This window comes from Hyla sarda, unplaced genomic scaffold (genome assembly GCF_029499605.1).
Source record: "Hyla sarda isolate aHylSar1 unplaced genomic scaffold, aHylSar1.hap1 scaffold_420, whole genome shotgun sequence".
Lineage (NCBI taxonomy): Eukaryota > Metazoa > Chordata > Amphibia > Anura > Hylidae > Hyla > Hyla sarda.
The window spans coordinates 88,092-114,388 of NW_026610435.1; the positions used below are offsets into that span (position 1 = coordinate 88,092).

Sequence of the window (26,297 nt, forward strand, 5' to 3'; positions counted from 1 at the left end):
AGAAAAACGTAAAAAAACGTGAAAAAAAAGTAAGAGGAAGAGAAGGGAAAAAAAGGTGGAAATGGGTTTAAAAGTGATTTCGGCGGAGAAATATATATATATATATATATATATATATATATATATGCGCACACACACACATAGATATAAACGTATTCTCCGTTGAGATATTGCAGCCGCTGCTGTGTCCAGGCCCAGGAGCCTTAGCACTGTGCTGTGATGTCACTCAATACCACTGACATCACTAGGTGTAAACAACATCTCTCCTTTGCTGTGTATGTGACTATGGAGCTGTTTGGTGATGTCGTCTATTACGGCCTTCATAGAAGCAACAGGAGATTGTTGCATCCATCTTGAACCCTCAGAACTACAGTGCTATGATGTCACTCACTTCCACAGGCCTTGCAGAGTGTAAACAACAACAACCCAGCTTTGTTGTGTATGTAACCAAAGGGATTTGTGATGTCACCTAGAACCTTCACAGCAGCGACAGCTTTATGAGGAGCATCAGCACTGCTCTGCCTGAGCAGAACCATCACCGCCATAGGTTGTCAAATAACCCGGATTTAACCCACACAGGTAAGTCCAATGGGGTGCAGGCATGTCCTCTATGCTTACAGCTTCCCGTGGGTGTTGGTTTGATACCGTTTGGGGACAGCCAAGGAGGCATCTGCAGGCAACAAAGGTAGGTGTGTGCTTGTGTGTGTGTTTCCTATGCAGATCCTAAGCCCAGTGTCACATGCAAGTAGGAGGAGTAAGAAGGGTTCCTGGCAAATCCGGGTTATGGATTGCATTTAAAAAGGCCCCGTGGGAGTGCAATGGGCCCCTGTCTTGCTGCTTAGCAATAATGGTATGGGTTTAGGTTCTGCTGTGTGTACTGGTGGTTGACTGCCCCCCAGCCCAGAGTGTGCATGGAAAATTGTCTGGCAGCCTCCCTGACAGCAAGCAGTGATAGTGCCCATGAAGGGGACCTTGTTGGGCCCGCCCCTTTCACGGTTATCGCTTCTCGGCCTTTTGGCTAAGATCAAGTGTAGTATCTGTTCTTATCAGTTTAATATCTGATACGTCCCCTATCTGGGGACCATATATTAAATGGATTTTTGAGAACGGGGGCCGATTTCGAAGCTTGCTTCCGTCGCCCTATGCATTGACCCGATATGGCAGTATCTTCGGGTACAGTGCACCACCCCCTTACAGGGTTAAAAAGAAAGATTCCTACTTTCATTGCTACCTGCTTGCTGGCTAGCCAGCTAGCCAGCCCTGTGGGCCTTGCTGCTGCTGCAGCCAAAAAACAAAAGGTGGTGCTGCTGCTGCTTCTGCTGCTTCTGCTTGTGTCTGGCCCCTGTTGGAGCGTCCAGGCACAGGACTTCTGCTGCTGCTGACTAAATGGCCTCCTTAATTGGATCATTTGAGTAGCCAGCACACCTGTGCAGGTAGGGCATGACATGATAGGCAGCTGCCTTGATAGCGGGTGGGTGCTGAATGTTCCTAATTGACAAAATAAGATTAATGCTTATGAAGAAATATAAAATCTCATCCCTTCCCCAATATCGCGCCACACCCCTACCCCTTAATTCCCTGGTTGAACGTGATGGACATATGTCTTTTTTCGACCGTACTAACTATGTAACTATGTAACATAACATGGGGGGGGGGGGGGGTCTCCTGGCTGTTCACACAGGTGTGTCATTGCTGTACATTGACCATGCATTGCTTCTGTGGTATTGCAAAGGCAAAGACAAATGCTTCCAGCCATCCATTGCACTAATGGATTGGTCATCAGCTGGCTGTCTATGTCCCGCATCAATATAGACCAAAGTACAGAGGGTTAGGCTATGCTATTGTGCACCTACCTGATGCATCAGAAGGTGCGAGGCCCTTGCTAAATTCTGTGCACAGACTTTGAGATCTATGCTTTAGACTGTATCTAAACCTGCTCCAACATGGACTGACATTCTGGCCTACTTTCAGCCGATGCGACTTGTCTGTCGCTGAACAGTCGCTTTTTATGTATTCAGCACCTATGTATAATGTTGTAAAAATGCTCTAGAAGCTAAAGTCGCAGAAATGTCACACATATTTGGCCTGCAACTTTCTGTGCGACAAATTCAGACAGGAAAAATCAGTATAAATCCTTAGAAAATTATCCCCCAGTGTCTCCATCTGCTGGCGGTATTGAATAAGCATTGCTGCACTGATGGGGTATGCATTAGACGAAAAAAAAGAAGAAAAAGAAGAATAATACGCCCAGAAAAGAGGCGAAAAGGAGAAAAACGTAAAAAAACGTGAAAAAAAAGTAAGAGGAAGAGAAGGGAAAAAAAGGTGGAAATGGGTTTAAAAGTGATTTCGGCGGAGAAATATATATATATATATATATATATATATATATATATATATATATATGCGCACACACACACATAGATATAAACGTATTCTCCGTTGAGATATTGCAGCCGCTGCTGTGTCCAGGCCCAGGAGCCTTAGCACTGTGCTGTGATGTCACTCAATACCACTGACATCACTAGGTGTAAACAACATCTCTCCTTTGCTGTGTATGTGACTATGGAGCTGTTTGGTGATGTCGTCTATTACGGCCTTCATAGAAGCAACAGGAGATTGTTGCATCCATCTTGAACCCTCAGAACTACAGTGCTATGATGTCACTCACTTCCACAGGCCTTGCAGAGTGTAAACAACAACAACCCAGCTTTGTTGTGTATGTAACCAAAGGGATTTGTGATGTCACCTAGAACCTTCACAGCAGCGACAGCTTTATGAGGAGCATCAGCACTGCTCTGCCTGAGCAGAACCATCACCGCCATAGGTTGTCAAATAACCCGGATTTAACCCACACAGGTAAGTCCAATGGGGTGCAGGCATGTCCTCTATGCTTACAGCTTCCCGTGGGTGTTGGTTTGATACCGTTTGGGGACAGCCAAGGAGGCATCTGCAGGCAACAAAGGTAGGTGTGTGCTTGTGTGTGTGTTTCCTATGCAGATCCTAAGCCCAGTGTCACATGCAAGTAGGAGGAGTAAGAAGGGTTCCTGGCAAATCCGGGTTATGGATTGCATTTAAAAAGGCCCCGTGGGAGTGCAATGGGCCCCTGTCTTGCTGCTTAGCAATAATGGTATGGGTTTAGGTTCTGCTGTGCGTACTGGTGGTTGACTGCCCCCCAGCCCAGAGTGTGCATGGAAAATTGTCTGGCAGCCTCCCTGACAGCAAGCAGTGATAGTGCCCATGAAGGGGACCTTGTTGGGCCCGCCCCTTTCACGGTTATCGCTTCTCGGCCTTTTGGCTAAGATCAAGTGTAGTATCTGTTCTTATCAGTTTAATATCTGATACGTCCCCTATCTGGGGACCATATATTAAATGGATTTTTGAGAACGGGGGCCGATTTCGAAGCTTGCTTCCGTCGCCCTATGCATTGACCCGATATGGCAGTATCTTCGGGTACAGTGCACCACCCCCTTACAGGGTTAAAAAGAAAGATTCCTACTTTCATTGCTACCTGCTTGCTGGCTAGCCAGCTAGCCAGCCCTGTGGGCCTTGCTGCTGCTGCTGCAGCCAAAAAACAAAAGGTGGTGCTGCTGCTGCTTCTGCTGCTTCTGCTTCTGCTTGTGTCTGGCCCCTGTTGGAGCGTCCAGGCACAGGACTTCTGCTGCTGCTGACTAAATGGCCTCCTTAATTGGATCATTTGAGTAGCCAGCACACCTGTGCAGGTAGGGCATGACATGATAGGCAGCTGCCTTGATAGCGGGTGGGTGCTGAATGTTCCTAATTGACAAAATAAGATTAATGCTTATGAAGAAATATAAAATCTCATCCCTTCCCCAATATCGCGCCACACCCCTACCCCTTAATTCCCTGGTTGAACGTGATGGACATATGTCTTTTTTCGACCGTACTAACTATGTAACTATGTAACATAACATGGGGGGGGGGGTCTCCTGGCTGTTCACACAGGTGTGTCATTGCTGTACATTGACCATGCATTGCTTCTGTGGTATTGCAAAGGCAAAGACAAATGCTTCCAGCCATCCATTGCACTAATGGATTGGTCATCAGCTGGCTGTCTATGTCCCGCATCAATATAGACCAAAGTACAGAGGGTTAGGCTATGCTATTGTGCACCTACCTGATGCATCAGAAGGTGCGAGGCCCTTGCTAAATTCTGTGCACAGACTTTGAGATCTATGCTTTAGACTGTATCTAAACCTGCTCCAACATGGACTGACATTCTGGCCTACTTTCAGCCGATGCGACTTGTCTGTCGCTGAACAGTCGCTTTTTATGTATTCAGCACCTATGTATAATGTTGTAAAAATGCTCTAGAAGCTAAAGTCGCAGAAATGTCACACATATTTGGCCTGCAACTTTCTGTGCGACAAATTCAGACAGGAAAAATCAGTATAAATCCTTAGAAAATTATCCCCCAGTGTCTCCATCTGCTGGCGGTATTGAATAAGCATTGCTGCACTGATGGGGTATGCATTAGACGAAAAAAAAGAAGAAAAAGAAGAATAATACGCCCAGAAAAGAGTCGAAAAGGAGAAAAACGTAAAAAAACGTGAAAAAAAAGTAAGAGTAAGAGAAGGGAAAAAAAGGTGGAAATGGGTTTAAAAGTGATTTCGGCGGAGAAATATATATATATATATATATATATATATATATATATATATATATGCGCACACACACACATAGATATAAACGTATTCTCCGTTGAGATATTGCAGCCGCTGCTGTGTCCAGGCCCAGGAGCCTTAGCACTGTGCTGTGATGTCACTCAATACCACTGACATCACTAGGTGTAAACAACATCTCTCCTTTGCTGTGTATGTGACTATGGAGCTGTTTGGTGATGTCGTCTATTACGGCCTTCATAGAAGCAACAGGAGATTGTTGCATCCATCTTGAACCCTCAGAACTACAGTGCTATGATGTCACTCACTTCCACAGGCCTTGCAGAGTGTAAACAACAACAACCCAGCTTTGTTGTGTATGTAACCAAAGGGATTTGTGATGTCACCTAGAACCTTCACAGCAGCGACAGCTTTATGAGGAGCATCAGCACTGCTCTGCCTGAGCAGAACCATCACCGCCATAGGTTGTCAAATAACCCGGATTTAACCCACACAGGTAAGTCCAATGGGGTGCAGGCATGTCCTCTATGCTTACAGCTTCCCGTGGGTGTTGGTTTGATACCGTTTGGGGACAGCCAAGGAGGCATCTGCAGGCAACAAAGGTAGGTGTGTGCTTGTGTGTGTGTTTCCTATGCAGATCCTAAGCCCAGTGTCACATGCAAGTAGGAGGAGTAAGAAGGGTTCCTGGCAAATCCGGGTTATGGATTGCATTTAAAAAGGCCCCGTGGGAGTGCAATGGGCCCCTGTCTTGCTGCTTAGCAATAATGGTATGGGTTTGGGTTCTGCTGTGTGTACTGGTGGTTGACTGCCCCCCAGCCCAGAGTGTGCATGGAAAATTGTCTGGCAGCCTCCCTGACAGCAAGCAGTGATAGTGCCCATGAAGGGGACCTTGTTGGGCCCGCCCCTTTCACGGTTATCGCTTCTCGGCCTTTTGGCTAAGATCAAGTGTAGTATCTGTTCTTATCAGTTTAATATCTGATACGTCCCCTATCTGGGGACCATATATTAAATGGATTTTTGAGAACGGGGGCCGATTTCGAAGCTTGCTTCCGTCGCCCTATGCATTGACCCGATATGGCAGTATCTTCGGGTACAGTGCACCACCCCCTTACAGGGTTAAAAAGAAAGATTCCTACTTTCATTGCTACCTGCTTGCTGGCTAGCCAGCTAGCCAGCCCTGTGGGCCTTGCTGCTGCTGCAGCCAAAAAACAAAAGGTGGTGCTGCTGCTGCTTCTGCTGCTTCTGCTTCTGCTTGTGTCTGGCCCCTGTTGGAGCGTCCAGGCACAGGACTTCTGCTGCTGCTGACTAAATGGCCTCCTTAATTGGATCATTTGAGTAGCCAGCACACCTGTGCAGGTAGGGCATGACATGATAGGCAGCTGCCTTGATAGCGGGTGGGTGCTGAATGTTCCTAATTGACAAAATAAGATTAATGCTTATGAAGAAATATAAAATCTCATCCCTTCCCCAATATCGCGCCACACCCCTACCCCTTAATTCCCTGGTTGAACGTGATGGACATATGTCTTTTTTCGACCGTACTAACTATGTAACTATGTAACATAACATGGGGGGGGGGGTCTCCTGGCTGTTCACACAGGTGTGTCATTGCTGTACATTGACCATGCATTGCTTCTGTGGTATTGCAAAGGCAAAGACAAATGCTTCCAGCCATCCATTGCACTAATGGATTGGTCATCAGCTGGCTGTCTATGTCCCGCATCAATATAGACCAAAGTACAGAGGGTTAGGCTATGCTATTGTGCACCTACCTGATGCATCAGAAGGTGCGAGGCCCTTGCTAAATTCTGTGCACAGACTTTGAGATCTATGCTTTAGACTGTATCTAAACCTGCTCCAACATGGACTGACATTCTGGCCTACTTTCAGCCGATGCGACTTGTCTGTCGCTGAACAGTTGCTTTTTATGTATTCAGCACCTATGTATAATGTTGTAAAAATGCTCTAGAAGCTAAAGTCGCAGAAATGTCACACATATTTGGCCTGCAACTTTCTCTGCGACAAATTCAGACAGGAAAAATCAGTATAAATCCTTAGAAAATTATCCCCCAGTGTCTCCATCTGCTGGCGGTATTGAATAAGCATTGCTGCACTGATGGGGTATGCATTAGACGAAAAAAAAGAAGAAAAAGAAGAATAATACGCCCAGAAAAGAGGCGAAAAGGAGAAAAACGTAAAAAAACGTGAAAAAAAAGTAAGAGGAAGAGAAGGGAAAAAAAGGTGGAAATGGGTTTAAAAGTGATTTCGGCGGAGAAATATATATATATATATATATATATATATATATATATATATATATGCGCACACACACACATAGATATAAACGTATTCTCCGTTGAGATATTGCAGCCGCTGCTGTGTCCAGGCCCAGGAGCCTTAGCACTGTGCTGTGATGTCACTCAATACCACTGACATCACTAGGTGTAAACAACATCTCTCCTTTGCTGTGTATGTGACTATGGAGCTGTTTGGTGATGTCGTCTATTACGGCCTTCATAGAAGCAACAGGAGATTGTTGCATCCATCTTGAACCCTCAGAACTACAGTGCTATGATGTCACTCACTTCCACAGGCCTTGCAGAGTGTAAACAACAACAACCCAGCTTTGTTGTGTATGTAACCAAAGGGATTTGTGATGTCACCTAGAACCTTCACAGCAGCGACAGCTTTATGAGGAGCATCAGCACTGCTCTGCCTGAGCAGAACCATCACCGCCATAGGTTGTCAAATAACCCGGATTTAACCCACACAGGTAAGTCCAATGGGGTGCAGGCATGTCCTCTATGCTTACAGCTTCCCGTGGGTGTTGGTTTGATACCGTTTGGGGACAGCCAAGGAGGCATCTGCAGGCAACAAAGGTAGGTGTGTGCTTGTGTGTGTGTTTCCTATGCAGATCCTAAGCCCAGTGTCACATGCAAGTAGGAGGAGTAAGAAGGGTTCCTGGCAAATCCGGGTTATGGATTGCATTTAAAAAGGCCCCGTGGGAGTGCAATGGGCCCCTGTCTTGCTGCTTAGCAATAATGGTATGGGTTTAGGTTCTGCTGTGCGTACTGGTGGTTGACTGCCCCCCAGCCCAGAGTGTGCATGGAAAATTGTCTGGCAGCCTCCCTGACAGCAAGCAGTGATAGTGCCCATGAAGGGGACCTTGTTGGGCCCGCCCCTTTCACGGTTATCGCTCCTCGGCCTTTTGGCTAAGATCAAGTGTAGTATCTGTTCTTATCAGTTTAATATCTGATACGTCCCCTATCTGGGGACCATATATTAAATGGATTTTTGAGAACGGGGGCCGATTTCGAAGCTTGCTTCCGTCGCCCTATGCATTGACCCGATATGGCAGTATCTTCGGGTACAGTGCACCACCCCCTTACAGGGTTAAAAAGAAAGATTCCTACTTTCATTGCTACCTGCTTGCTGGCTAGCCAGCTAGCCAGCCCTGTGGGCCTTGCTGCTGCTGCTGCAGCCAAAAAACAAAAGGTGGTGCTGCTGCTGCTTCTGCTGCTTCTGCTTCTGCTTGTGTCTGGCCCCTGTTGGAGCGTCCAGGCACAGGACTTCTGCTGCTGCTGACTAAATGGCCTCCTTAATTGGATCATTTGAGTAGCCAGCACACCTGTGCAGGTAGGGCATGACATGATAGGCAGCTGCCTTGATAGCGGGTGGGTGCTGAATGTTCCTAATTGACAAAATAAGATTAATGCTTATGAAGAAATATAAAATCTCATCCCTTCCCCAATATCGCGCCACACCCCTACCCCTTAATTCCCTGGTTGAACGTGATGGACATATGTCTTTTTTCGACCGTACTAACTATGTAACTATGTAACATAACATGGGGGGGGGGGGTCTCCTGGCTGTTCACACAGGTGTGTCATTGCTGTACATTGACCATGCATTGCTTCTGTGGTATTGCAAAGGCAAAGACAAATGCTTCCAGCCATCCATTGCACTAATGGATTGGTCATCAGCTGGCTGTCTATGTCCCGCATCAATATAGACCAAAGTACAGAGGGTTAGGCTATGCTATTGTGCACCTACCTGATGCATCAGAAGGTGCGAGGCCCTTGCTAAATTCTGTGCACAGACTTTGAGATCTATGCTTTAGACTGTATCTAAACCTGCTCCAACATGGACTGACATTCTGGCCTACTTTCAGCCGATGCGACTTGTCTGTCGCTGAACAGTCGCTTTTTATGTATTCAGCACCTATGTATAATGTTGTAAAAATGCTCTAGAAGCTAAAGTCGCAGAAATGTCACACATATTTGGCCTGCAACTTTCTGTGCGACAAATTCAGACAGGAAAAATCAGTATAAATCCTTAGAAAATTATCCCCCAGTGTCTCCATCTGCTGGCGGTATTGAATAAGCATTGCTGCACTGATGGGGTATGCATTAGACGAAAAAAAAGAAGAAAAAGAAGAATAATACGCCCAGAAAAGAGGCGAAAAGGAGAAAAACGTAAAAAAACGTGAAAAAAAAGTAAGAGGAAGAGAAGGGAAAAAAAGGTGGAAATGGGTTTAAAAGTGATTTCGGCGGAGAAATATATATATATATATATATATATATATATATATATATATATATATATATGCGCACACACACACATAGATATAAACGTATTCTCCGTTGAGATATTGCAGCCGCTGCTGTGTCCAGGCCCAGGAGCCTTAGCACTGTGCTGTGATGTCACTCAATACCACTGACATCACTAGGTGTAAACAACATCTCTCCTTTGCTGTGTATGTGACTATGGAGCTGTTTGGTGATGTCGTCTATTACGGCCTTCATAGAAGCAACAGGAGATTGTTGCATCCATCTTGAACCCTCAGAACTACAGTGCTATGATGTCACTCACTTCCACAGGCCTTGCAGAGTGTAAACAACAACAACCCAGCTTTGTTGTGTATGTAACCAAAGGGATTTGTGATGTCACCTAGAACCTTCACAGCAGCGACAGCTTTATGAGGAGCATCAGCACTGCTCTGCCTGAGCAGAACCATCACCGCCATAGGTTGTCAAATAACCCGGATTTAACCCACACAGGTAAGTCCAATGGGGTGCAGGCATGTCCTCTATGCTTACAGCTTCCCGTGGGTGTTGGTTTGATACCGTTTGGGGACAGCCAAGGAGGCATCTGCAGGCAACAAAGGTAGGTGTGTGCTTGTGTGTGTGTTTCCTATGCAGATCCTAAGCCCAGTGTCACATGCAAGTAGGAGGAGTAAGAAGGGTTCCTGGCAAATCCGGGTTATGGATTGCATTTAAAAAGGCCCCGTGGGAGTGCAATGGGCCCCTGTCTTGCTGCTTAGCAATAATGGTATGGGTTTAGGTTCTGCTGTGTGTACTGGTGGTTGACTGCCCCCCAGCCCAGAGTGTGCATGGAAAATTGTCTGGCAGCCTCCCTGACAGCAAGCAGTGATAGTGCCCATGAAGGGGACCTTGTTGGGCCCGCCCCTTTCACGGTTATCGCTTCTCGGCCTTTTGGCTAAGATCAAGTGTAGTATCTGTTCTTATCAGTTTAATATCTGATACGTCCCCTATCTGGGGACCATATATTAAATGGATTTTTGAGAACGGGGGCCGATTTCGAAGCTTGCTTCCGTCGCCCTATGCATTGACCCGATATGGCAGTATCTTCGGGTACAGTGCACCACCCCCTTACAGGGTTAAAAAGAAAGATTCCTACTTTCATTGCTACCTGCTTGCTGGCTAGCCAGCTAGCCAGCCCTGTGGGCCTTGCTGCTGCTGCAGCCAAAAAACAAAAGGTGGTGCTGCTGCTGCTTCTGCTGCTTCTGCTTCTGCTTGTGTCTGGCCCCTGTTGGAGCGTCCAGGCACAGGACTTCTGCTGCTGCTGACTAAATGGCCTCCTTAATTGGATCATTTGAGTAGCCAGCACACCTGTGCAGGTAGGGCATGACATGATAGGCAGCTGCCTTGATAGCGGGTGGGTGCTGAATGTTCCTAATTGACAAAATAAGATTAATGCTTATGAAGAAATATAAAATCTCATCCCTTCCCCAATATCGCGCCACACCCCTACCCCTTAATTCCCTGGTTGAACGTGATGGACATATGTCTTTTTTCGACCGTACTAACTATGTAACTATGTAACATAACATGGGGGGGGGGGTCTCCTGGCTGTTCACACAGGTGTGTCATTGCTGTACATTGACCATGCATTGCTTCTGTGGTATTGCAAAGGCAAAGACAAATGCTTCCAGCCATCCATTGCACTAATGGATTGGTCATCAGCTGGCTGTCTATGTCCCGCATCAATATAGACCAAAGTACAGAGGGTTAGGCTATGCTATTGTGCACCTACCTGATGCATCAGAAGGTGCGAGGCCCTTGCTAAATTCTGTGCACAGACTTTGAGATCTATGCTTTAGACTGTATCTAAACCTGCTCCAACATGGACTGACATTCTGGCCTACTTTCAGCCGATGCGACTTGTCTGTCGCTGAACAGTCGCTTTTTATGTATTCAGCACCTATGTATAATGTTGTAAAAATGCTCTAGAAGCTAAAGTCGCAGAAATGTCACACATATTTGGCCTGCAACTTTCTGTGCGACAAATTCAGACAGGAAAAATCAGTATAAATCCTTAGAAAATTATCCCCCAGTGTCTCCATCTGCTGGCGGTATTGAATAAGCATTGCTGCACTGATGGGGTATGCATTAGACGAAAAAAAAGAAGAAAAAGAAGAATAATACGCCCAGAAAAGAGGCGAAAAGGAGAAAAACGTAAAAAAACGTGAAAAAAAAGTAAGAGGAAGAGAAGGGAAAAAAAGGTGGAAATGGGTTTAAAAGTGATTTCGGCGGAGAAATATATATATATATATATATATATATATATATATATATATATATGCGCACACACACACATAGATATAAACGTATTCTCCATTGAGATATTGCAGCCGCTGCTGTGTCCAGGCCCAGGAGCCTTAGCACTGTGCTGTGATGTCACTCAATACCACTGACATCACTAGGTGTAAACAACATCTCTCCTTTGCTGTGTATGTGACTATGGAGCTGTTTGGTGATGTCGTCTATTACGGCCTTCATAGAAGCAACAGGAGATTGTTGCATCCATCTTGAACCCTCAGAACTACAGTGCTATGATGTCACTCACTTCCACAGGCCTTGCAGAGTGTAAACAACAACAACCCAGCTTTGTTGTGTATGTAACCAAAGGGATTTGTGATGTCACCTAGAACCTTCACAGCAGCGACAGCTTTATGAGGAGCATCAGCACTGCTCTGCCTGAGCAGAACCATCACCGCCATAGGTTGTCAAATAACCCGGATTTAACCCACACAGGTAAGTCCAATGGGGTGCAGGCATGTCCTCTATGCTTACAGCTTCCCGTGGGTGTTGGTTTGATACCGTTTGGGGACAGCCAAGGAGGCATCTGCAGGCAACAAAGGTAGGTGTGTGCTTGTGTGTGTGTTTCCTATGCAGATCCTAAGCCCAGTGTCACATGCAAGTAGGAGGAGTAAGAAGGGTTCCTGGCAAATCCGGGTTATGGATTGCATTTAAAAAGGCCCCGTGGGAGTGCAATGGGCCCCTGTCTTGCTGCTTAGCAATAATGGTATGGGTTTAGGTTCTGCTGTGTGTACTGGTGGTTGACTGCCCCCCAGCCCAGAGTGTGCATGGAAAATTGTCTGGCAGCCTCCCTGACAGCAAGCAGTGATAGTGCCCATGAAGGGGACCTTGTTGGGCCCGCCCCTTTCACGGTTATCGCTTCTCGGCCTTTTGGCTAAGATCAAGTGTAGTATCTGTTCTTATCAGTTTAATATCTGATACGTCCCCTATCTGGGGACCATATATTAAATGGATTTTTGAGAACGGGGGCCGATTTCGAAGCTTGCTTCCGTCGCCCTATGCATTGACCCGATATGGCAGTATCTTCGGGTACAGTGCACCACCCCCTTACAGGGTTAAAAAGAAAGATTCCTACTTTCATTGCTACCTGCTTGCTGGCTAGCCAGCTAGCCAGCCCTGTGGGCCTTGCTGCTGCTGCAGCCAAAAAACAAAAGGTGGTGCTGCTGCTGCTTCTGCTGCTTCTGCTTCTGCTTGTGTCTGGCCCCTGTTGGAGCGTCCAGGCACAGGACTTCTGCTGCTGCTGACTAAATGGCCTCCTTAATTGGATCATTTGAGTAGCCAGCACACCTGTGCAGGTAGGGCATGACATGATAGGCAGCTGCCTTGATAGCGGGTGGGTGCTGAATGTTCCTAATTGACAAAATAAGATTAATGCTTATGAAGAAATATAAAATCTCATCCCTTCCCCAATATCGCGCCACACCCCTACCCCTTAATTCCCTGGTTGAACGTGATGGACATATGTCTTTTTTCGACCGTACTAACTATGTAACTATGTAACATAACATGGGGGGGGGGGTCTCCTGGCTGTTCACACAGGTGTGTCATTGCTGTACATTGACCATGCATTGCTTCTGTGGTATTGCAAAGGCAAAGACAAATGCTTCCAGCCATCCATTGCACTAATGGATTGGTCATCAGCTGGCTGTCTATGTCCCGCATCAATATAGACCAAAGTACAGAGGGTTAGGCTATGCTATTGTGCACCTACCTGATGCATCAGAAGGTGCGAGGCCCTTGCTAAATTCTGTGCACAGACTTTGAGATCTATGCTTTAGACTGTATCTAAACCTGCTCCAACATGGACTGACATTCTGGCCTACTTTCAGCCGATGCGACTTGTCTGTCGCTGAACAGTCGCTTTTTATGTATTCAGCACCTATGTATAATGTTGTAAAAATGCTCTAGAAGCTAAAGTCGCAGAAATGTCACACATATTTGGCCTGCAACTTTCTGTGCGACAAATTCAGACAGGAAAAATCAGTATAAATCCTTAGAAAATTATCCCCCAGTGTCTCCATCTGCTGGCGGTATTGAATAAGCATTGCTGCACTGATGGGGTATGCATTAGACGAAAAAAAAGAAGAAAAAGAAGAATAATACGCCCAGAAAAGAGGCGAAAAGGAGAAAAACGTAAAAAAACGTGAAAAAAAAGTAAGAGGAAGAGAAGGGAAAAAAAGGTGGAAATGGGTTTAAAAGTGATTTCGGCGGAGAAATATATATATATATATATATATATATATATATATATATATATATATGCGCACACACACACATAGATATAAACGTATTCTCCGTTGAGATATTGCAGCCGCTGCTGTGTCCAGGCCCAGGAGCCTTAGCACTGTGCTGTGATGTCACTCAATACCACTGACATCACTAGGTGTAAACAACATCTCTCCTTTGCTGTGTATGTGACTATGGAGCTGTTTGGTGATGTCGTCTATTACGGCCTTCATAGAAGCAACAGGAGATTGTTGCATCCATCTTGAACCCTCAGAACTACAGTGCTATGATGTCACTCACTTCCACAGGCCTTGCAGAGTGTAAACAACAACAACCCAGCTTTGTTGTGTATGTAACCAAAGGGATTTGTGATGTCACCTAGAACCTTCACAGCAGCGACAGCTTTATGAGGAGCATCAGCACTGCTCTGCCTGAGCAGAACCATCACCGCCATAGGTTGTCAAATAACCCGGATTTAACCCACACAGGTAAGTCCAATGGGGTGCAGGCATGTCCTCTATGCTTACAGCTTCCCGTGGGTGTTGGTTTGATACCGTTTGGGGACAGCCAAGGAGGCATCTGCAGGCAACAAAGGTAGGTGTGTGCTTGTGTGTGTGTTTCCTATGCAGATCCTAAGCCCAGTGTCACATGCAAGTAGGAGGAGTAAGAAGGGTTCCTGGCAAATCCGGGTTATGGATTGCATTTAAAAAGGCCCCGTGGGAGTGCAATGGGCCCCTGTCTTGCTGCTTAGCAATAATGGTATGGGTTTAGGTTCTGCTGTGTGTACTGGTGGTTGACTGCCCCCCAGCCCAGAGTGTGCATGGAAAATTGTCTGGCAGCCTCCCTGACAGCAAGCAGTGATAGTGCCCATGAAGGGGACCTTGTTGGGCCCGCCCCTTTCACGGTTATCGCTTCTCGGCCTTTTGGCTAAGATCAAGTGTAGTATCTGTTCTTATCAGTTTAATATCTGATACGTCCCCTATCTGGGGACCATATATTAAATGGATTTTTGAGAACGGGGGCCGATTTCGAAGCTTGCTTCCGTCGCCCTATGCATTGACCCGATATGGCAGTATCTTCGGGTACAGTGCACCACCCCCTTACAGGGTTAAAAAGAAAGATTCCTACTTTCATTGCTACCTGCTTGCTGGCTAGCCAGCTAGCCAGCCCTGTGGGCCTTGCTGCTGCTGCAGCCAAAAAACAAAAGGTGGTGCTGCTGCTGCTTCTGCTGCTTCTGCTTCTGCTTGTGTCTGGCCCCTGTTGGAGCGTCCAGGCACAGGACTTCTGCTGCTGCTGACTAAATGGCCTCCTTAATTGGATCATTTGAGTAGCCAGCACACCTGTGCAGGTAGGGCATGACATGATAGGCAGCTGCCTTGATAGCGGGTGGGTGCTGAATGTTCCTAATTGACAAAATAAGATTAATGCTTATGAAGAAATATAAAATCTCATCCCTTCCCCAATATCGCGCCACACCCCTACCCCTTAATTCCCTGGTTGAACGTGATGGACATATGTCTTTTTTCGACCGTACTAACTATGTAACTATGTAACATAACATGGGGGGGGGGGGGGTCTCCTGGCTGTTCACACAGGTGTGTCATTGCTGTACATTGACCATGCATTGCTTCTGTGGTATTGCAAAGGCAAAGACAAATGCTTCCAGCCATCCATTGCACTAATGGATTGGTCATCAGCTGGCTGTCTATGTCCCGCATCAATATAGACCAAAGTACAGAGGGTTAGGCTATGCTATTGTGCACCTACCTGATGCATCAGAAGGTGCGAGGCCCTTGCTAAATTCTGTGCACAGACTTTGAGATCTATGCTTTAGACTGTATCTAAACCTGCTCCAACATGGACTGACATTCTGGCCTACTTTCAGCCGATGCGACTTGTCTGTCGCTGAACAGTCGCTTTTTATGTATTCAGCACCTATGTATAATGTTGTAAAAATGCTCTAGAAGCTAAAGTCGCAGAAATGTCACACATATTTGGCCTGCAACTTTCTGTGCGACAAATTCAGACAGGAAAAATCAGTATAAATCCTTAGAAAATTATCCCCCAGTGTCTCCATCTGCTGGCGGTATTGAATAAGCATTGCTGCACTGATGGGGTATGCATTAGACGAAAAAAAAGAAGAAAAAGAAGAATAATACGCCCAGAAAAGAGGCGAAAAGGAGAAAAACGTAAAAAAACGTGAAAAAAAAGTAAGAGGAAGAGAAGGGAAAAAAAGGTGGAAATGGGTTTAAAAGTGATTTCGGCGGAGAAATATATATATATATATATATATATATATATATATATATATATATATGCGCACACACACACATAGATATAAACGTATTCTCCGTTGAGATATTGCAGCCGCTGCTGTGTCCAGGCCCAGGAGCCTTAGCACTGTGCTGTGATGTCACTCAATACCACTGACATCACTAGGTGTAAACAACATCTCTCCTTTGCTGTGTATGTGACTATGGAGCTGTTTGGTGATGTCGTCTATTACGGCCTTCATAGAAGCAACAGGAGATTGTTGCATCCATCTTGAACCCTCAGAACTACAGTGCTATGATGTCACTCACTTCCACAGGCCTTGCAGAGTGTAAACAACAACAACCCAGCTTTGTTGTGTATGTAACCAAAGGGATTTGTGATGTCACCTAGAACCTTCACAGCAGCGACAGCTTTATGAGGAGCATCAGCACTGCTCTGCCTGAGCAGAACCATCACCGCCATAGGTTGTCAAATAACCCGGATTTAACCCACACAGGTAAGTCCAATGGGGTGCAGGCATGTCCTCTATGCTTACAGCTTCCCGTGGGTGTTGGTTTGATACCGTTTGGGGACAGCCAAGGAGGCATCTGCAGGCAACAAAGGTAGGTGTGTGCTTGTGTGTGTGTTTCCTATGCAGATCCTAAGCCCAGTGTCACATGCAAGTAGGAGGAGTAAGAAGGGTTCCTGGCAAATCCGGGTTATGGATTGCATTTAAAAAGGCCCCGTGGGAGTGCAATGGGCCCCTGTCTTGCTGCTTAGCAATAATGGTATGGGTTTAGGTTCTGCTGTGTGTACTGGTGGTTGACTGCCCCCCAGCCCAGAGTGTGCATGGAAAATTGTCTGGCAGCCTCCCTGACAGCAAGCAGTGATAGTGCCCATGAAGGGGACCTTGTTGGGCCCGCCCCTTTCACGGTTATCGCTTCTCGGCCTTTTGGCTAAGATCAAGTGTAGTATCTGTTCTTATCAGTTTAATATCTGATACGTCCCCTATCTGGGGACCATATATTAAATGGATTTTTGAGAACGGGGGCCGATTTCGAAGCTTGCTTCCGTCGCCCTATGCATTGACCCGATATGGCAGTATCTTCGGGTACAGTGCACCACCCCCTTACAGGGTTAAAAAGAAAGATTCCTACTTTCATTGCTACCTGCTTGCTGGCTAGCCAGCTAGCCAGCCCTGTGGGCCTTGCTGCTGCTGCAGCCAAAAAACAAAAGGTGGTGCTGCTGCTGCTTCTGCTGCTTCTGCTTCTGCTTGTGTCTGGCCCCTGTTGGAGCGTCCAGGCACAGGACTTCTGCTGCTGCTGACTAAATGGCCTCCTTAATTGGATCATTTGAGTAGCCAGCACACCTGTGCAGGTAGGGCATGACATGATAGGCAGCTGCCTTGATAGCGGGTGGGTGCTGAATGTTCCTAATTGACAAAATAAGATTAATGCTTATGAAGAAATATAAAATCTCATCCCTTCCCCAATATCGCGCCACACCCCTACCCCTTAATTCCCTGGTTGAACGTGATGGACATATGTCTTTTTTCGACCGTACTAACTATGTAACTATGTAACATAACATGGGGGGGGGGGGTCTCCTGGCTGTTCACACAGGTGTGTCATTGCTGTACATTGACCATGCATTGCTTCTGTGGTATTGCAAAGGCAAAGACAAATGCTTCCAGCCATCCATTGCACTAATGGATTGGTCATCAGCTGGCTGTCTATGTCCCGCATCAATATAGACCAAAGTACAGAGGGTTAGGCTATGCTATTGTGCACCTACCTGATGCATCAGAAGGTGCGAGGCCCTTGCTAAATTCTGTGCACAGACTTTGAGATCTATGCTTTAGACTGTATCTAAACCTGCTCCAACATGGACTGACATTCTGGCCTACTTTCAGCCGATGCGACTTGTCTGTCGCTGAACAGTCGCTTTTTATGTATTCAGCACCTATGTATAATGTTGTAAAAATGCTCTAGAAGCTAAAGTCGCAGAAATGTCACACATATTTGGCCTGCAACTTTCTGTGCGACAAATTCAGACAGGAAAAATCAGTATAAATCCTTAGAAAATTATCCCCCAGTGTCTCCATCTGCTGGCGGTATTGAATAAGCATTGCTGCACTGATGGGGTATGCATTAGACGAAAAAAAAGAAGAAAAAGAAGAATAATACGCCCAGAAAAGAGGCGAAAAGGAGAAAAACGTAAAAAAACGTGAAAAAAAAGTAAGAGGAAGAGAAGGGAAAAAAAGGTGGAAATGGGTTTAAAAGTGATTTCGGCGGAGAAATATATATATATATATATATATATATATATATATATATATATATGCGCACACACACACATAGATATAAACGTATTCTCCGTTGAGATATTGCAGCCGCTGCTGTGTCCAGGCCCAGGAGCCTTAGCACTGTGCTGTGATGTCACTCAATACCACTGACATCACTAGGTGTAAACAACATCTCTCCTTTGCTGTGTATGTGACTATGGAGCTGTTTGGTGATGTCGTCTATTACGGCCTTCATAGAAGCAACAGGAGATTGTTGCATCCATCTTGAACCCTCAGAACTACAGTGCTATGATGTCACTCACTTCCACAGGCCTTGCAGAGTGTAAACAACAACAACCCAGCTTTGTTGTGTATGTAACCAAAGGGATTTGTGATGTCACCTAGAACCTTCACAGCAGCGACAGCTTTATGAGGAGCATCAGCACTGCTCTGCCTGAGCAGAACCATCACCGCCATAGGTTGTCAAATAACCCGGATTTAACCCACACAGGTAAGTCCAATGGGGTGCAGGCATGTCCTCTATGCTTACAGCTTCCCGTGGGTGTTGGTTTGATACCGTTTGGGGACAGCCAAGGAGGCATCTGCAGGCAACAAAGGTAGGTGTGTGCTTGTGTGTGTGTTTCCTATGCAGATCCTAAGCCCAGTGTCACATGCAAGTAGGAGGAGTAAGAAGGGTTCCTGGCAAATCCGGGTTATGGATTGCATTTAAAAAGGCCCCGTGGGAGTGCAATGGGCCCCTGTCTTGCTGCTTAGCAATAATGGTATGGGTTTAGGTTCTGCTGTGTGTACTGGTGGTTGACTGCCCCCCAGCCCAGAGTGTGCATGGAAAATTGTCTGGCAGCCTCCCTGACAGCAAGCAGTGATAGTGCCCATGAAGGGGACCTTGTTGGGCCCGCCCCTTTCACGGTTATCGCTTCTCGGCCTTTTGGCTAAGATCAAGTGTAGTATCTGTTCTTATCAGTTTAATATCTGATACGTCCCCTATCTGGGGACCATATATTAAATGGATTTTTGAGAACGGGGGCCGATTTCGAAGCTTGCTTCCGTCGCCCTATGCATTGACCCGATATGGCAGTATCTTCGGGTACAGTGCACCACCCCCTTACAGGGTTAAAAAGAAAGATTCCTACTTTCATTGCTACCTGCTTGCTGGCTAGCCAGCTAGCCAGCCCTGTGGGCCTTGCTGCTGCTGCAGCCAAAAAACAAAAGGTGGTGCTGCTGCTGCTTCTGCTGCTTCTGCTTCTGCTTGTGTCTGGCCCCTGTTGGAGCGTCCAGGCACAGGACTTCTGCTGCTGCTGACTAAATGGCCTCCTTAATTGGATCATTTGAGTAGCCAGCACACCTGTGCAGGTAGGGCATGACATGATAGGCAGCTGCCTTGATAGCGGGTGGGTGCTGAATGTTCCTAATTGACAAAATAAGATTAATGCTTATGAAGAAATATAAAATCTCATCCCTTCCCCAATATCGCGCCACACCCCTACCCCTTAATTCCCTGGTTGAACGTGATGGACATATGTCTTTTTTCGACCGTACTAACTATGTAACTATGTAACATAACATGGGGGGGGGGGGGGTCTCCTGGCTGTTCACACAGGTGTGTCATTGCTGTACATTGACCATGCATTGCTTCTGTGGTATTGCAAAGGCAAAGACAAATGCTTCCAGCCATCCATTGCACTAATGGATTGGTCATCAGCTGGCTGTCTATGTCCCGCATCAATATAGACCAAAGTACAGAGGGTTAGGCTATGCTATTGTGCACCTACCTGATGCATCAGAAGGTGCGAGGCCCTTGCTAAATTCTGTGCACAGACTTTGAGATCTATGCTTTAGACTGTATCTAAACCTGCTCCAACATGGACTGACATTCTGGCCTACTTTCAGCCGATGCGACTTGTCTGTCGCTGAACAGTCGCTTTTTATGTATTCAGCACCTATGTATAATGTTGTAAAAATGCTCTAGAAGCTAAAGTCGCAGAAATGTCACACATATTTGGCCTGCAACTTTCTGTGCGACAAATTCAGACAGGAAAAATCAGTATAAATCCTTAGAAAATTATCCCCCAGTGTCTCCATCTGCTGGCGGTATTGAATAAGCATTGCTGCACTGATGGGGTATGCATTAGACGAAAAAAAAGAAGAAAAAGAAGAATAATACGCCCAGAAAAGAGGCGAAAAGGAGAAAAACGTAAAAAAACGTGAAAAAAAAGTAAGAGGAAGAGAAGGGAAAAAAAGGTGGAAATGGGTTTAAAAGTGATTTCGGCGGAGAAATATATATATATATATATATATATATATATATATATATATATATGCGCACACACACACATAGATATAAACGTATTCTCCGTTGAGATATTGCAGCCGCTGCTGTGTCCAGGCCCAGGAGCCTTAGCACTGTGCTGTGATGTCACTCAATACCACTGACATCACTAGGTGTAAACAACATCTCTCCTTTGCTGTGTATGTGACTATGGAGCTGTTTGGTGATGTCGTCTATTACGGCCTTCATAGAAGCAACAGGAGTTGCATCCATCTTGAACCCTCAGAACTACAGTGCTATGATGTCACTCACTTCCACAGGCCTTGCAGAGTGTAAACAACAACAACCCAGCTTTGTTGTGTATGTAACCAAAGGGATTTGTGATGTCACCTAGAACCTTCACAGCAGCGACAGCTTTATGAGGAGCATCAGCACTGCTCTGCCTGAGCAGAACCATCACCGCCATAGGTTGTCAAATAACCCGGATTTAACCCACACAGGTAAGTCCAATGGGGTGCAGGCATGTCCTCTATGCTTACAGCTTCCCGTGGGTGTTGGTTTGATACCGTTTGGGGACAGCCAAGGAGGCATCTGCAGGCAACAAAGGTAGGTGTGTGCTTGTGTGTGTGTTTCCTATGCAGATCCTAAGCCCAGTGTCACATGCAAGTAGGAGGAGTAAGAAGGGTTCCTGGCAAATCCGGGTTATGGATTGCATTTAAAAAGGCCCCGTGGGAGTGCAATGGGCCCCTGTCTTGCTGCTTAGCAATAATGGTATGGGTTTAGGTTCTGCTGTGTGTACTGGTGGTTGACTGCCCCCCAGCCCAGAGTGTGCATGGAAAATTGTCTGGCAGCCTCCCTGACAGCAAGCAGTGATAGTGCCCATGAAGGGGACCTTGTTGGGCCCGCCCCTTTCACGGTTATCGCTTCTCGGCCTTTTGGCTAAGATCAAGTGTAGTATCTGTTCTTATCAGTTTAATATCTGATACGTCCCCTATCTGGGGACCATATATTAAATGGATTTTTGAGAACGGGGGCCGATTTCGAAGCTTGCTTCCGTCGCCCTATGCATTGACCCGATATGGCAGTATCTTCGGGTACAGTGCACCACCCCCTTACAGGGTTAAAAAGAAAGATTCCTACTTTCATTGCTACCTGCTTGCTGGCTAGCCAGCTAGCCAGCCCTGTGGGCCTTGCTGCTGCTGCAGCCAAAAAACAAAAGGTGGTGCTGCTGCTGCTTCTGCTGCTTCTGCTTCTGCTTGTGTCTGGCCCCTGTTGGAGCGTCCAGGCACAGGACTTCTGCTGCTGCTGACTAAATGGCCTCCTTAATTGGATCATTTGAGTAGCCAGCACACCTGTGCAGGTAGGGCATGACATGATAGGCAGCTGCCTTGATAGCGGGTGGGTGCTGAATGTTCCTAATTGACAAAATAAGATTAATGCTTATGAAGAAATATAAAATCTCATCCCTTCCCCAATATCGCGCCACACCCCTACCCCTTAATTCCCTGGTTGAACGTGATGGACATATGTCTTTTTTCGACCGTACTAACTATGTAACTATGTAACATAACATGGGGGGGGGGGTCTCCTGGCTGTTCACACAGGTGTGTCATTGCTGTACATTGACCATGCATTGCTTCTGTGGTATTGCAAAGGCAAAGACAAATGCTTCCAGCCATCCATTGCACTAATGGATTGGTCATCAGCTGGCTGTCTATGTCCCGCATCAATATAGACCAAAGTACAGAGGGTTAGGCTATGCTATTGTGCACCTACCTGATGCATCAGAAGGTGCGAGGCCCTTGCTAAATTCTGTGCACAGACTTTGAGATCTATGCTTTAGACTGTATCTAAACCTGCTCCAACATGGACTGACATTCTGGCCTACTTTCAGCCGATGCGACTTGTCTGTCGCTGAACAGTCGCTTTTTATGTATTCAGCACCTATGTATAATGTTGTAAAAATGCTCTAGAAGCTAAAGTCGCAGAAATGTCACACATATTTGGCCTGCAACTTTCTGTGCGACAAATTCAGACAGGAAAAATCAGTATAAATCCTTAGAAAATTATCCCCCAGTGTCTCCATCTGCTGGCGGTATTGAATAAGCATTGCTGCACTGATGGGGTATGCATTAGACGAAAAAAAAGAAGAAAAAGAAGAATAATACGCCCAGAAAAGAGGCGAAAAGGAGAAAAACGTAAAAAAACGTGAAAAAAAAGTAAGAGGAAGAGAAGGGAAAAAAAGGTGGAAATGGGTTTAAAAGTGATTTCGGCGGAGAAATATATATATATATATATATATATATATATATATATATATGCGCACACACACACATAGATATAAACGTATTCTCCGTTGAGATATTGCAGCCGCTGCTGTGTCCAGGCCCAGGAGCCTTAGCACTGTGCTGTGATGTCACTCAATACCACTGACATCACTAGGTGTAAACAACATCTCTCCTTTGCTGTGTATGTGACTATGGAGCTGTTTGGTGATGTCGTCTATTACGGCCTTCATAGAAGCAACAGGAGATTGTTGCATCCATCTTGAACCCTCAGAACTACAGTGCTATGATGTCACTCACTTCCACAGGCCTTGCAGAGTGTAAACAACAACAACCCAGCTTTGTTGTGTATGTAACCAAAGGGATTTGTGATGTCACCTAGAACCTTCACAGCAGCGACAGCTTTATGAGGAGCATCAGCACTGCTCTGCCTGAGCAGAACCATCACCGCCATAGGTTGTCAAATAACCCGGATTTAACCCACACAGGTAAGTCCAATGGGGTGCAGGCATGTCCTCTATGCTTACAGCTTCCCGTGGGTGTTGGTTTGATACCGTTTGGGGACAGCCAAGGAGGCATCTGCAGGCAACAAAGGTAGGTGTGTGCTTGTGTGTGTGTTTCCTATGCAGATCCTAAGCCCAGTGTCACATGCAAGTAGGAGGAGTAAGAAGGGTTCCTGGCAAATCCGGGTTATGGATTGCATTTAAAAAGGCCCCGTGGGAGTGCAATGGGCCCCTGTCTTGCTGCTTAGCAATAATGGTATGGGTTTAGGTTCTGCTGTGTGTACTGGTGGTTGACTGCCCCCCAGCCCAGAGTGTGCATGGAAAATTGTCTGGCAGCCTCCCTGACAGCAAGCAGTGATAGTGCCCATGAAGGGGACCTTGTTGGGCCCGCCCCTTTCACGGTTATCGCTTCTCGGCCTTTTGGCTAAGATCAAGTGTAGTATCTGTTCTTATCAGTTTAATATCTGATACGTCCCCTATCTGGGGACCATATATTAAATGGATTTTTGAGAACGGGGGCCGATTTCGAAGCTTGCTTCCGTCGCCCTATGCATTGACCCGATATGGCAGTATCTTCGGGTACAGTGCACCACCCCCTTACAGGGTTAAAAAGAAAGATTCCTACTTTCATTGCTACCTGCTTGCTGGCTAGCCAGCTAGCCAGCCCTGTGGGCCTTGCTGCTGCTGCAGCCAAAAAACAAAAGGTGGTGCTGCTGCTGCTTCTGCTGCTTCTGCTTCTGCTTGTGTCTGGCCCCTGTTGGAGCGTCCAGGCACAGGACTTCTGCTGCTGCTGACTAAATGGCCTCCTTAATTGGATCATTTGAGTAGCCAGCACACCTGTGCAGGTAGGGCATGACATGATAGGCAGCTGCCTTGATAGCGGGTGGGTGCTGAATGTTCCTAATTGACAAAATAAGATTAATGCTTATGAAGAAATATAAAATCTCATCCCTTCCCCAATATCGCGCCACACCCCTACCCCTTAATTCCCTGGTTGAACGTGATGGACATATGTCTTTTTTCGACCGTACTAACTATGTAACTATGTAACATAACATGGGGGGGGGGGGTCTCCTGGCTGTTCACACAGGTGTGTCATTGCTGTACATTGACCATGCATTGCTTCTGTGGTATTGCAAAGGCAAAGACAAATGCTTCCAGCCATCCATTGCACTAATGGATTGGTCATCAGCTGGCTGTCTATGTCCCGCATCAATATAGACCAAAGTACAGAGGGTTAGGCTATGCTATTGTGCATCAGAAGGTGCGAGGCCCTTGCTAAATTCTGTGCACAGACTTTGAGATCTATGCTTTAGACTGTATCTAAACCTGCTCCAACATGGACTGACATTCTGGCCTACTTTCAGCCGATGCGACTTGTCTGTCGCTGAACAGTCGCTTTTTATGTATTCAGCACCTATGTATAATGTTGTAAAAATGCTCTAGAAGCTAAAGTCGCAGAAATGTCACACATATTTGGCCTGCAACTTTCTGTGCGACAAATTCAGACAGGAAAAATCAGTATAAATCCTTAGAAAATTATCCCCCAGTGTCTCCATCTGCTGGCGGTATTGAATAAGCATTGCTGCACTGATGGGGTATGCATTAGACGAAAAAAAAGAAGAAAAAGAAGAATAATACGCCCAGAAAAGAGGCGAAAAGGAGAAAAACGTAAAAAAACGTGAAAAAAAAGTAAGAGGAAGAGAAGGGAAAAAAAGGTGGAAATGGGTTTAAAAGTGATTTCGGCGGAGAAATATATATATATATATATATATATATATATATATATATATATATATATATGCGCACACACACACATAGATATAAACGTATTCTCCGTTGAGATATTGCAGCCGCTGCTGTGTCCAGGCCCAGGAGCCTTAGCACTGTGCTGTGATGTCACTCAATACCACTGACATCACTAGGTGTAAACAACATCTCTCCTTTGCTGTGTATGTGACTATGGAGCTGTTTGGTGATGTCGTCTATTACGGCCTTCATAGAAGCAACAGGAGATTGTTGCATCCATCTTGAACCCTCAGAACTACAGTGCTATGATGTCACTCACTTCCACAGGCCTTGCAGAGTGTAAACAACAACAACCCAGCTTTGTTGTGTATGTAACCAAAGGGATTTGTGATGTCACCTAGAACCTTCACAGCAGCGACAGCTTTATGAGGAGCATCAGCACTGCTCTGCCTGAGCAGAACCATCACCGCCATAGGTTGTCAAATAACCCGGATTTAACCCACACAGGTAAGTCCAATGGGGTGCAGGCATGTCCTCTATGCTTACAGCTTCCCGTGGGTGTTGGTTTGATACCGTTTGGGGACAGCCAAGGAGGCATCTGCAGGCAACAAAGGTAGGTGTGTGCTTGTGTGTGTGTTTCCTATGCAGATCCTAAGCCCAGTGTCACATGCAAGTAGGAGGAGTAAGAAGGGTTCCTGGCAAATCCGGGTTATGGATTGCATTTAAAAAGGCCCCGTGGGAGTGCAATGGGCCCCTGTCTTGCTGCTTAGCAATAATGGTATGGGTTTAGGTTCTGCTGTGTGTACTGGTGGTTGACTGCCCCCCAGCCCAGAGTGTGCATGGAAAATTGTCTGGCAGCCTCCCTGACAGCAAGCAGTGATAGTGCCCATGAAGGGGACCTTGTTGGGCCCGCCCCTTTCACGGTTATCGCTTCTCGGCCTTTTGGCTAAGATCAAGTGTAGTATCTGTTCTTATCAGTTTAATATCTGATACGTCCCCTATCTGGGGACCATATATTAAATGGATTTTTGAGAACGGGGGCCGATTTCGAAGCTTGCTTCCGTCGCCCTATGCATTGACCCGATATGGCAGTATCTTCGGGTACAGTGCACCACCCCCTTACAGGGTTAAAAAGAAAGATTCCTACTTTCATTGCTACCTGCTTGCT

General features: G+C 46.1%; 12 non-coding genes across 12 annotated transcripts; all 12 read left to right on the top strand.

Moving 5' to 3' along the window:
• The first annotated feature begins 998 nt into the window (after positions 1–998).
• On the top strand, positions 999–1,189 carry LOC130333970 (U2 spliceosomal RNA). Its single transcript, XR_008876006.1, has one exon. It is a non-coding gene; the product is annotated as a U2 spliceosomal RNA (small nuclear RNA).
• A 2,086-nt stretch (positions 1,190–3,275) lies between these two features.
• LOC130333972 (U2 spliceosomal RNA) lies at positions 3,276–3,466 on the top strand. The gene has a single exon (XR_008876007.1). It is a non-coding gene; the product is annotated as a U2 spliceosomal RNA (small nuclear RNA).
• A 2,089-nt stretch (positions 3,467–5,555) lies between these two features.
• Positions 5,556–5,746, top strand: LOC130333973 (U2 spliceosomal RNA). The gene has a single exon (XR_008876008.1). It is a non-coding gene; the product is annotated as a U2 spliceosomal RNA (small nuclear RNA).
• A 2,086-nt stretch (positions 5,747–7,832) lies between these two features.
• LOC130333930 (U2 spliceosomal RNA) lies at positions 7,833–8,023 on the top strand. The gene has a single exon (XR_008875976.1). It is a non-coding gene; the product is annotated as a U2 spliceosomal RNA (small nuclear RNA).
• A 2,096-nt stretch (positions 8,024–10,119) lies between these two features.
• On the top strand, positions 10,120–10,310 carry LOC130333974 (U2 spliceosomal RNA). Its single transcript, XR_008876009.1, has one exon. It is a non-coding gene; the product is annotated as a U2 spliceosomal RNA (small nuclear RNA).
• Positions 10,311–12,396: 2,086 nt separating this feature from the next.
• Positions 12,397–12,587, top strand: LOC130333975 (U2 spliceosomal RNA). The gene has a single exon (XR_008876010.1). It is a non-coding gene; the product is annotated as a U2 spliceosomal RNA (small nuclear RNA).
• Positions 12,588–14,675: 2,088 nt separating this feature from the next.
• LOC130333978 (U2 spliceosomal RNA) lies at positions 14,676–14,866 on the top strand. Its single transcript, XR_008876012.1, has one exon. It is a non-coding gene; the product is annotated as a U2 spliceosomal RNA (small nuclear RNA).
• A 2,091-nt stretch (positions 14,867–16,957) lies between these two features.
• On the top strand, positions 16,958–17,148 carry LOC130333979 (U2 spliceosomal RNA). Its single transcript, XR_008876013.1, has one exon. It is a non-coding gene; the product is annotated as a U2 spliceosomal RNA (small nuclear RNA).
• Positions 17,149–19,235: 2,087 nt separating this feature from the next.
• LOC130333980 (U2 spliceosomal RNA) lies at positions 19,236–19,426 on the top strand. The gene has a single exon (XR_008876014.1). It is a non-coding gene; the product is annotated as a U2 spliceosomal RNA (small nuclear RNA).
• A 2,085-nt stretch (positions 19,427–21,511) lies between these two features.
• Positions 21,512–21,702, top strand: LOC130333981 (U2 spliceosomal RNA). The gene has a single exon (XR_008876015.1). It is a non-coding gene; the product is annotated as a U2 spliceosomal RNA (small nuclear RNA).
• Positions 21,703–23,784: 2,082 nt separating this feature from the next.
• Positions 23,785–23,975, top strand: LOC130333982 (U2 spliceosomal RNA). The gene has a single exon (XR_008876016.1). It is a non-coding gene; the product is annotated as a U2 spliceosomal RNA (small nuclear RNA).
• Positions 23,976–26,055: 2,080 nt separating this feature from the next.
• On the top strand, positions 26,056–26,246 carry LOC130333984 (U2 spliceosomal RNA). Its single transcript, XR_008876017.1, has one exon. It is a non-coding gene; the product is annotated as a U2 spliceosomal RNA (small nuclear RNA).
• The last annotated feature ends 51 nt before the right edge of the window (positions 26,247–26,297 follow it).